The following is a 12,651-nucleotide window of genomic DNA, read 5'->3' on the forward strand; positions in this document are numbered from 1 at the left end:
TGCATGGGTGGTGTGTATGTGCATGAGTGTGATGTGTGTGTGTACAGTGTGTGTATGGATGTGGTATGTGTGTGTGTGGTGTTGCATGTATGGATGTGGTGTTGTGTGTGTATAGTGTGTGCATGTGTGTTATGTGTGTATGGGTGTTGCATGCTTGCATGGTGTATGTGTGAATTTGGTGTGGGATGTGTGTGTGGCTGTGGTGTGTGTATGGATGTGTATATGGGTGTGGTATGTGTGGTGTGTATGTGTGGTAAGTATGTACGGGTATGTTGTGTATGTATGGGTTTGGTGTATTTGATGTGTGTTGTGGTATATGTGTATGGGTGTGTGTGTGTAGTGGTGGGTGGTATGTGTGTGTATGTGTTTGGTATGTGTATATGTATGGTTGTGGTGTATGTGTGGTGTTCGTATATGGGTGTGGGGTTTGTGTTTTGTGTGTGTGTGTGTGTAGGCCAGAGGACAACCTCAGCATGCCCTAGGAAAAGACAATGTGTGTGCACTGCTGTTTTTGTCTTTAACATCATTTCATCTTGTTTAAAAACATATACGAATTTCTAAATGTATCTTTGATACCAAATACAGTGTATGTTTGTATGTGTCTGAGTGTGTGTGTTTGACTCCCTTAGCATGTATTTGTCTGTGTTTTATGACTTATATGCTTCTCTATCCCCAGTTTTCCAAATGGAAACTGAAAGTAAGTCAGTGGAGCTAGCTTACTATATGATGTTTACTATAGAGACAACAGCAAAGTAAAGGAATAACATAAATTTCACAGAAGCATTATTGTAGCAGTTGCTGTAATCTTGGCAATGGCCAGACCTGCATCTTAGTTCACAATTAACTTCATGTCAGAGTATTACACAAGCAACAACCAAAGCTTTCCTGCTGCCATTTTCCTAAATCTATGCTTTTCGCTTAGCTAGCCTCACTTTAGTCATAAGGTTTCTTGGTCTACTGCAAACTGTTTTTCTACTGTTCTTCCCTCTCACAGATATTGGGAGGAGGCATAAAATAATCTGTATTGACTTTTTATTATGTAAGTACATAGGAACTTTCTTGATTTGCTTAAGTTCATTTGAAAAGATTTGGGTAACAGCCCCTCCTCCAAGAAACCCCCAAAGATAGTATTCAAATTACTCGAGAGTGCAGATGTACCTAGAATAATAATCTAGCTCCATGCCTCTCTTAATGTACACAATGGAGTAAACATTCTATAAATGCTTCTTTATTGGCTAAATAGACTACGGCAGCTTTTCTTAAATCTTTAGATCATTTCCAGAAAAAAAAAGCCAATTTATAGCAGCTATGTGTACTTGCACAAGACCTGCACAAGATCAACCCAATCAAAGAATAGGGAAAGGGTTCCTGAAGCCCCACCCTAGCTAGGGACCTATTGTGGTGGAGCTATAAAGAGTTAGAGATGAAAGTAGAAGATGACTATGACCAAAAGACTATATTTATAAAATTTTCAAAGAATTTTGACCAAAAATAATACTCAGAAAAAGAACAGACAATGTTCTCCTAAAACACATCCATACAAGATGTTACTTGATGGTATCAGGATTCAGTAGGGTGGACTAATGCTCAACAATATGTACTTTTGCAGAGACCAAAATGTCTTGTCAATTTTCAGATTCTTTAATGACACATATGTCTGTGTCAATACTAACAAGAACCATGATGTAAAAGAGCAATTTTGGTGAAATACAGTTAGCATGGGAAACTTTTTGGTGCAGTTTTTATAAGATGGATTTTTAATCAAGAATCTATGTACTCACAAAATTAAAAAAGTAAATTTAGATTGTTTCACACATTCTTCTATCATCTGTGAAAGGGAAGGAAGCTTTAGAACAGTTTCTGAAGGTCTGCCGCTCTCCCTCCTATATGTCTGACTTACTGTTTATAGGAAGACTCAAATGGGAGTGCTGGAATCAGCACTACTTCAGGCTCTGAGCAACCATAGGAATTAATGATAATAATCACTTCTTTATTAAGAGCGTAGAATTGATATAATTACTTAGTAAACCTTAAAATGTTCTGTGCACTCTTCCACAGGACCGGCCCTCTTGATCCTACAATGTTGCCAAAATGTGGCTTTCTAACAAACTTACTTTGGACTAGCTGGACCTGAAGGGGAAGTGGGTCGTGATGAGGGTGTACTTCAATGTTCCTATGAAGAACAAGGAGATGACAAATAACCAAAGGATCAAGGCTGCTGTCCCAAGCATCAAATTCTGCTTGGACAATGGAGCCAAGTCAGTTGTCCTTATGAGCCACTTGGGCTGACCTGATGGTGTTCCCATGCCTGACAAGTACTCCCTAGAGCCAGTTGCCACAGAACTCAAGTCTCTGCTGGGCAACGATGTTCTCTTTTTGATGTTGTTGTTTGTTTTTGTTTTTCAAGACAGGATTTCTCTGTGGCTTTGGAGGACACAGAGGCAGGTGGATCTCTGTGAATTTGAGGATGTTCTCTTCTTAAAGAATTATGTGGGCCCAGACGTCGAGAATGCCTGTGCCAACCCAGCAGCTGGCACTGTCATCCTGCTGGAGAACCTCTGCTTTCATGTGGAGGAAGAAGGGAAGGAAAAGGATACTTCTTGGAACAAGATTAAAGCTGAGGCAGCCAAAATTGATGCTTTCCGAGCCACACTGTCCAAACTTGGGATGTCTGTATCAATGATGCTTTTGGTACTACATACTGCGTCCACATCTCCATGGTGGGTGTGAATCTGCCACAATTGGCTGGTGGATTTTTGATGAAGAAGAAGCTGAACTACGTTGCCAAAGCTTTGGAGAGTCCAGAACAACCCTTCCTGGCTATACTGGGAGGAGCTAAAGTTGCAGACAAGATCCACCTGATCAATAATATGTTGGACAAGGTCAATGAGATGATCATTGGTGGTGGAATGGCTTTTACCTTCCTTAAGCTGTTCAACAACATGGAGATCGGAACTTCTCTGTATGATGAAGAAGGAACCAAGATTGTCAAAGATCTCATGACTAAAGCTGAGAAAAATGGTGTGAAGATTACCTTACCTGTTGACTTTGTCACTGCTGACAAATTTGATGAGAATGCCAAGACTGGCCAAGGTACTGTGGCCTCTAATATACCTGCTGTCTGGCTGGGATTGGACTGTGATCCTGAGAGCAGCAAGAAATATGCTGAGGCTGTGACTCGAGCCGAGCAGATTGTTTGTAATGGACCTGTTGGGGTTTTTGAACGGGAAGCTTTTGTCAGGAGAACCAAGTGCCTCATGAATAAGGTGGTAAAAGTACTTCTAGGGGCTGCATCACTATCATAACTAGTGGAGACACTGCCACTTGCTGTGCCAAATGGAGTACAGAGGATAAAGTCAGCCATGTGAGCACTGGGGGTGGGACCAGTCTAGAGCTTCCTGGGGTGGATGCTCTCAGCAATGTTTAGTACTTTCCTGCCTTTTGGTTCCTGTGCATAGCCCCTAAGTCAACTTAGTGTGTTTTCCACATCTCTATTTGGTGTTAGTGCAAGATTCAGCTAGTGGCCGAGATGCAGCACCACGAACCCTTAAACAGTTGCACAGCATCTCAATTTGTCCTTGCTTCATCCGGAATTGTTTACATTCTTCAAGATCCCATTTAAATTCCTTAGTGATTAAAACCATTGTGTATTCTAGAGTGCATCTCTTTATATTCTGTCTGTAAAAGAAAGTGAATTATAAAAGCTTAGTCCTCTTTGAGTAGCCTCTGGTTAGCGTTGCCACTGTTGATGACTCAGCATGGAAATAAGATGAAATTCCAGCTATAGATTTGGAGAAGTTGATGATCTATTTTTTTGGATATTAATCTAAGTCAGGACTCTAAGCCCAATGGAGACCACCCTTATTCCTTAAGCTTTGGCTGTTTATTAGTTTCCACTCAGTACATGGACAATGTCCCTGGAAAGCTTTGCATTGTTCTAGCTGAGCTTCTAAACAGCATGCTGTGACACAGGAGGAGTTGTCTAACTACTGTACTTCAGAGGTGCACACACCCCCTAGCTCTTCATGGATTCTGCTTGTGATTAATGTGATGCATAATGGAAAACTTATTGGCTAAATGTATATCCAACCTAAGGATCCTGTAACTTTTTTCAGGTGCTACCATGTAATAAGCAACCTAAAACAATAACCTGTGCCTTGGTTGGCCACTGTGATGTGGTAGTAACAATGTAATGTAATATTTTGCATTTATTTTTAGTTTATAAATAATAATTGTGACTGTTTATGGGATATAATGTAACATTTTTTGTGACATTTTATCTATGTATATTATATAGCAAAATGTTTCAGTAAAGCTAATTAACATATTTATCACCTTACATTTTACAATGGTTATATTAAAAGTCTATTCTTTTAGCAATTTTTAAATATACTTGGTGTTAGGGTTTCTATTGCTATGACAAAACACTATAACCAAAGCAACTTGATAATACAAGGGTGTATTTGGCTTCTACAGCACTCTTGATCATCAAAGGAAGTCAGCACAGGAACTCATGCAGGATAGGAACCTGGAGGCAGGAGCTGACTCAAAGGCTATGAAAGAGTGCTGCTTACTGGCTTACTCCTCATTGCTTGCAATGTCTGCTTTTCTATAGAACACAAGACCATCAGGCCAGGAATAGCTCCATCTGCAATGGGATGGAACCTTCCCTATCCATCACTAAGAAATGCCTTACAGGTATGCCTACAACCTGATCTTATAGAGGCACTTTTAATTACATTTTTTCATTTATTTTATATGCAAGTCACAGTTTTCCTCACTCCTTTCTTCCCATTCTCTCCCCTCCTTGCATTTACTCCACCATCCACGCCTCCTCTGTCTCCATCTTTATTCAGAAAGAAGAGTGTCTTAAATGGTCATCAACAAAGAATGTCACATGTAAATGAGGCAGGATCAAGCTTCTATCCCCTGCATCAAGGCTGAGCAAGGCAACCCAGCATGAGGAATAGGTTCCCAAACACCAGTACAAGTGCCCGGGAAGGTCCTGATCCCACTGCTAGAAGTACCACAAACAGACCAAGCTACACAACTGTCACACCCATGCAGAGAACCTAGGTTGAGCCCATGCAGGCTCTTTAACTGTCAGTCCAGAGTCCATGAGCTCCAGCAAACTTAGGTCAACTGTCTCTGTAGGTTCTGACATCATGACCTTGGCAATCTTAGCTTATACAGTCCCTCCTCTCTCTTTCTTCAACAGGACTCCCAGAAGTCAGCCCAGTGCTTGGCTGTCAATCTCTGCATCTCCTTCCATCAGTTGCTGGATAAAGGCTCTCTGATGACAAGTAGGGTGGTTACCAATCTGAATACAGGAGAAGGCCAGTTCAAGCACCCTTTCCACTACTGCTAGGAGTCTTAGCTGGGATCATGCTTGTAGATTCCTTGGAGGTTCCCTGGCACCAGGTTTCTCCATAATCCCCAAATTCCTTCCCCTATCAAAACATCTCTTTTATTACTCTCCTCCTTTGTCTCTCCTCCAACTTGCCCAATCTGATCCCCCATGTTCCCATATCTATTCCTCCCCCAACTCACCTAACCTGTTTCCTCATGTTCTCATATCTTCCAGTGTTCCTAGTCTGCCCAGGTGATCTCATCTATTTCCTCTTTACAGAGAAATACACACATCCCTCTTTGGGTCCTTGTTACATAGCCTCTCCAGAGCTGTGAATTGTAGCCTAGATATACTTTACTTTATACTTGATATACACTTATGAGTCAGTAGATACCATATTTGTCTTTCTGAATCTGGGTTACCTCATTGAGGATGATTTTTTCTAGTTCCATCCATTTGTCTATAACTTTCATGTCATTGTTTTTTTTACAGCTGAGTAATACTCCATTGTCTAAATGTACCACATTTCTTTACCCATTCCTTGGTTGAAGATGTTTCCAGGTTCTGGCGATTATGAATAATGTTCCTATGAACATAGTTTTTTCTTAATTGATGTTTTTTTCTCTGAGATGACTATACCTTGTGTCAAGCTGACATAAAACCATCCAGCTCACGTATTATGACCTGAAAAACCTTTAGAATTAATAAATTCATTAAAGTTACAAAGTCAGTAAAAAAGTCCTTAAATTTTTATATACTATAATATTATCTGAAAAAAATTAATAAAATAATAGTATATGTGGTTAAAAAATTACTTAGAAATAAATTTAGCAGATGTAAAGGATCCATATGCTGAAAACTATAAAACATTGTATTAAAATATATTAAAGAATATACAAATATGTGTGGAAAGTATCAGTGCTTATGGGTTGGGAAGAATTAACATTGTTAAATTTCTACACACCTGGGGTGCTTAATGTTGATTGTTAACTTGACAGCATCTATAATCACCTAGGAGACACATTTCTGAGCATGAATCTTAGGGATTATTTTGATTAGATTAACTGTAGTAGGAAGAACCACTCTAAAAGTTAGTAGCATCATTCCCTAGTCTTATGTACTGAATTGTATAAGAAGAATATAGGTAGTTAGTTGGGCATGAGAATTTATTACTTTCTTCTTTCTGACTTGACGTAATGTGTCCAACTTTCTCAGGCTCTTGCTGCCAGAACTTTTTGTGCAAAGATGGACTATACTCTTGAACTGTGAACCAAAATAGAACTTTCCTCCTTTAGGTTACTTTTGTTAGTGTATTTTATCACAACATGAGGAAAAGAAATATACACTGTCCAAATTGATATACCGATTCAGTGCAATTCCTATAAGAATGCCAAAGATGTTTTTAAAAAGTGGAAAAAATAGTTTTAAAGGGTTTATGAAACAAGAAAATACTTTGTGTAGATTGACTCCAAGAGAACAAAGTTTGGGGGATCCTATTCCATTACTTTAAAATAGATTATAAATATTAAATCTAAGAGAAGAGAGTTGGGGAAATATTATTCCAGCCCTTAAAATAGATTATAAGCAATTGTAGTAGAAATGGCATGATACAGGCACAACTCTGGCATGTTGAGGAATGGAGCAGAACAGAGAACCAAGAAATGAACACATACACATTTATATTTTGAACATATTGAACAGAAAATGCAATAAAAGATAAAAGATTCCAGGCAGCGGAGGCACCGGCAGGCAGGCAGGCCCAGGCGGATGAGGCACCGGCCGCACAGGCAGACTTGGCGGATGCGGGATAGTACAAGCATGAAAGAGTGAAGCCCCACCCAGAACAGATCGCCCCGCTACAATTAAATCAAACCTATTAGATAGCATCCATAAAAGGAGATGGGCAGATGCCAAGACAAGAATTCGCCCAACAATCTGAAAAGCAACATGAAAACACCAGAACCCAATGATCCTAAAACACAAGGACTTGAACACCCTAACACAGAAGAAGAGGAAAAAACTGACTTTATGAACGCAATAGAGTCCCTTAAACAACATGTTAAAAAACGCCCTCATAGAAATGGATGAGAAGTATAACAAAAAGTTTGAAGAAATGAGTAAATACATAAATGATACCCTGGGAAACCAAGAAAAAATGATCAAACAGGTAATGGAAACAGTCCAAGAATTGAAAACTAAAATGGAAGCAAGGAAAAAAACACAAACTGAGGACCAGCTGGATATGGAAAATCTAGGTCAACAAGCAGAGACTACAGATTCAAGCATATTCAATAGAATACAAGAGATAGAAGAAAGAATCTCAGATTCTGAAGACACCATAGAGAAAATAAACGGACTGATCAAAGAAAACAGCAAAACCAACAAATTCTCATCACAAAACATTCAGGAAATATGGGATACAATAAAAGACTAAACCAAAGAATAATAGGAATAGAAGAAGGAGAAGAGGCACAGCTCAAAAGTGCAGAAAATATTTTTAACAAAATTATGGAAGAAAACTTTCCCAACATAAAGAAAGATATTCCTTTGAATATTCAAGAAGCATACAGAACACCAAACAGACTGGATCAAAAAAAAAGTCCCCTCGCCATATAATAATCAAAACACAAAATATACAGATTAAAGAAAGAATATTAAGAGCTACAAAGGAAAAAGGCCAAGTAACTTATAAAGGTAAACCGATCAGACTTACACCTGACTTCTCTATGGAAACCATGAAAGCCAGAAGGTCCTGGATAGAGGTACTACAGAAACTCAGAGACCATGGATGCAAACCCACACACTATACCCAGCCAAGCTATCGTTCACTATCAATGGAGAAAACAAGACATTCCAGGAGGAACAAATTTACACAATACGTAGCCACAAATCCAGCCCTACAGAAAGTAATACAAGAAAAATCACAACCCAAGGAATCCAACATTTGCCAACACTGCCTACAATAACTCAGGCATCTAGCGCCCCTTCAACAGCACAACTCAAAGAAGGGAGACACACAAACTCTTCTACCAAAAGCAATAGGAATAACCGGAGTAAACAACCACTGGTCATTAATATTACTTAATATTAATGGTCTCAATTCACCTATAAAAAGGCACAGGCTAAGAGATTGGATATGAAAACAGGATCCAACATTCTGCTGTTTGCAAGAAAATCATCTCAACCACAAAGACAGGCATCTACTCAGAGTAAAGGGATGGGAAAAGGTTTTTCAAGCAAATGGTCTTAAGACAAAAGCAGGTGTGGCCATACTAATTTCTAACAAAACTGACTTCAAACTAAAATCAATCAGAAGATATCGAGATGGACACTTTATACTCATAACAGGTACAATTCAGCAGGATGAAGTCTCAATCCTGAATATCTACGCCCCTAATATAAAAGTACCCACTTATGTAAAAGAAATATTGCTAAAACTCAAGGCAGACATCAAATCACACACACTAGTAGTAGGAGACTTTAACACACCTCTCTCACCAATGGACAGGTCAATCAGACAGTAAACTAATAGAGAATTAAGAGAATTGATGGAGGTAATGAATCATATGGACTTATAGACATCTATAGAACACTCCACCTGAATAGGAAAGAATACACCTTCTTCTTTGCAGCTTTTAGAACCTTCTGGAAAATTGAACACATACTCGGAAACAAAGGAAATTTCCACAGATACAAAAAAAATATCAGTGTCCACCTGTGTCTTATCAGATCACCACGGATTAAAGTTAGAAGGCAACAACAATGCTAGCCCCAGAAAGCCAACAAACTCATGGAAACTGGACAGTCAACTACTGAACCACACCTGGGTCAAGGAAAAAATTAAGAAAGAAATTAAAGTCTTCCTTGAATTTAATGAAAATAAAGAAACAACATACTCAAACCTATGGGACATGATGAAAGCAGTGCTAAGAGGAAAGTTCATAGCACTAAGTGCCCACTTAAAGAAAACGGAGAAAGCATACATTGGGGACTTAACAGCACACCTGAAAGCTCTAGAAAAAAAAAGAAGCAGACACGCCCAGGAGGAGTCGAAGACTGGAAATAATCAAACTGAGGGCAGAAATCAACAAATAGAAACACAGAAAATAGTCCAAAGAATCAATGAAACAAAAAGTTGGTTCTTGGAGAAAATCAACAAGATCGACAAACCCCTATCCAAACTAATTAAACGACAGAGAGAGAACACACAAATAAATAAGATCAGAAATGAAAAGGGGGACATAACCACAGACACAGAGGAAATTCAGAGAATCATTAGATCTTACTACAAAAGCCTGTATGCCACAAAACTGGAAAATGCAAAAGAAAAGGACACTTTTTTAGATAAGTACCATATACCAAACCTAAACCAAGAACAGGTGAACTATCTAAATAGACCTGTTAGTCGCAAAGAATTAGAAACAGTTATCAAAAATCTCCCTTCCAAAAAAAAGCCCAGGACAGGATGGTTTCAATGCAGAATTCTACCAGAACTTCCAAGAAGAGCTAATACCTATACTCATAAATGTATTTCACAATATAGAAACAGAAGAGTCATTGCAAAATTCCTTTTATGAAGCTACAGTTAACCTGATACCAAAACCACACAAAGACCCAACCAAGAAAGAGAATTACAGGCCTATATCACTCATGAACATCGACACAAAAATTCTCAGTAAAATACTGGCAAACCGAATCCAAGAACACATTAGAAAAATTATCCATTATGATCAAGTAGGCTTCATCCCAGAGATGCAGGGCTGGTTCAACATATGCAAATCTATCAATGTAATCAACCATATAAATAAACTGAAAGAAAAAAACCATATGATCATTTCATTAGATGCTGAAAAAGCATTTGACAAATTCAACACCCCTTTTTGATAAAGGTCTTGGAGAGATTAGGGATCCAAGGGTCATACCTAAATATAATAAAAGCTATTTACAGCAAGCCGACAGCTAACATTAAATTAAACGGAGAAAAACTCAAAGCCATCCCACTAAAGTCAGGAACACGACAAGGATGTCCACTCTCTCCATACCTCTTCAATATAGGGCTTGAAGTTCTAGCAATATCAATAAGACAACATAAGGGGATCATATTGGAAAGGAAGAAGTTAAGCTTTTGTTATTTGCAGATGATATGATAGTATACATAAGCGACCCCAAAAACTCTACCAAAGAACTCCTACATCTGATAAACACCTTTAGTAATGAGGCAGGTTACAAAATCACCTCCAAAAAATCAGTTGCCTTCCTATACACTAAGGATAAGGAAGCAGAGAGGGAAATCAGAGAAGCATCACCTTTCACGATAGCCACAAATAGCATAAAATATCTTGGGGTAACTCTGAGAAAGGAAGTGAAAGATCTATTTGACAAGAACTTTAAGTCTTTGAAGAAAGAAATTGAAGAGGACACTAGAAAATGGAACTATCTCCCTTGCTCTTGGATTGGGAGGATCAACATAGTAAAAACGGCAATTCTACCAAAAGCAATCTATAGATTCAATGCAATCCCCATCAAAATCCCATCAAAATTCTTCACAGATCTGGAGAAGACAATAATCAACTTTATATGGAAAAACAAAAAACCCAGAATAGCCAAAACAATCTTGTACAATAAAGGATCGTCTGGAAGCATTACCATCCCTGACTTCAAACTCTATTACAGAGCTACAGTATTGAAACAGCTTGGTATTGGCATAAAAACAGAGAAGTTGACCAATGGAATCTCATAGAAGACCCTGACTTTAGCCCACAAACCTACGAACACCTGATTTTCGATAAAGGAGCTAAAAGTATACAATGGAAAAAAGAGTATCTTCAACAAATGGTGCTGGCAAAACTGGATGTCAATTTGTAGAGGAATGAAAATAGATCCATATCTATCACCATGCTCAAAACTCAAGTCCAAATGGATTAAAGACCTCAATATCAGTCCAAACACACTGAACCTGATAGAAGATAAAGTGGGAAGTACTCTAAAACACATGGGCACAGGAGACCACTTCCTACGTATAACCCCAGCAGCACAAACACTAAGGACATCATTGAATAAATGGGACCTCCTGAGATTGAGAAGCTTCTGGAAAGCAAAGGACACTGTCACTAAGACAGAAAGGCAACCCATTGACTGGGAGAAGATCTTCACCAACCCCGCAATTGACAAGGTCTGATCTCCAAAATATATAAAGAACTCAAGAAACTAGACCGTAAAAGGTTAATCAATCCAATTATAAAATGGGGCACTGAGCTGAACAAAGAATTCTCAAGAGAAGAAGTTCAAATGGCCAAAAGACACTTAAGATCATGCTCAACTTCCTTAGCGATCAGGGAAATGCAAATCAAGACAACTTTAAGATACCATCTTATACCTGTCAGAATGGCTAAAATAAAAAACACCAATGATAGCCTCTGCTGGAGAGGTTGTGGAGAAAGGGGTACACTCATCCATTGCTGGTGGGAATGCAAACTTGTGCAACCACTTTGGAAAGCTGTGTGGCGGTTTCTCAGGAAATTCGGGATCAACCTACCCCTTGGACCTAGCAATACCACTCTTGGGAATATACCCAAGAGATGCCCTATCATACAACAAAAGTATATGCTCTACTATGTTCATAGCAGCATTGTTTGTAATAGCCAGAACCTGGAAACAACCTAGATGCCCTTCAATGGAAGAATGGATGAAGAAAGTATGGAATATATACATATTAGAGTACTACTCAGCAGTAAAAACAATGACTTCTTGAATTTTGCATACGAATGGACGGAAATTGAAAACACTATCCTGAGTGAGTTAAGCCAGACCCAAAAAAGAGGAACATGGGATGTACTCACTCATATTTGGTTTCTAGCCATAAATAAAGGACATTGAGACTATAATTCGTGATCCTAGAGAAGCTAAATAAGAAGGTGAACCCAAAGAAAAACATATAAGCATCCTCCTGAATATTAACCTTCATCAGGCGATGAAAGAAGACAGAGACAGAGACCCACATTGGAGCACCGAACTGAAGTCTCACGATCCAAAGGAGGAGCAGAAGGAGAGAGAGCATGAGCAAGGAACTCAGGTCCGCGAGGGGTGCACCCACACACTGAGAGAATGGGGATGTTCTGTCGGGAACTCACCAAGGCCAGCTGGCCGGGGTCTGAAAAAGCATGGGACAAAACTGGACTCGCTGAACATAGCGGACAACGAGGACGAGAACTCATGAACAATGGCAATGGGTTTTTGGTCCTATTGCACGTACTGGCTTTGTGGGAGCCTAGGTAGTTTGGATGCTCACCTTACTAGACCTG

At 39.0% G+C, this 12,651-nt stretch overlaps 1 pseudogene; it reads left to right on the forward strand.

The window, feature by feature from the left end:
• Positions 1–2,091: 2,091 nt before the first annotated feature.
• Positions 2,092–3,427, forward strand: LOC130863880 (phosphoglycerate kinase 1-like; annotated as a pseudogene).
• Positions 3,428–12,651: the final 9,224 nt, after the last annotated feature.

The sequence above is a fragment of the Chionomys nivalis genome, chromosome 21 (assembly GCF_950005125.1).
Source record: "Chionomys nivalis chromosome 21, mChiNiv1.1, whole genome shotgun sequence".
Lineage (NCBI taxonomy): Eukaryota > Metazoa > Chordata > Mammalia > Rodentia > Cricetidae > Chionomys > Chionomys nivalis.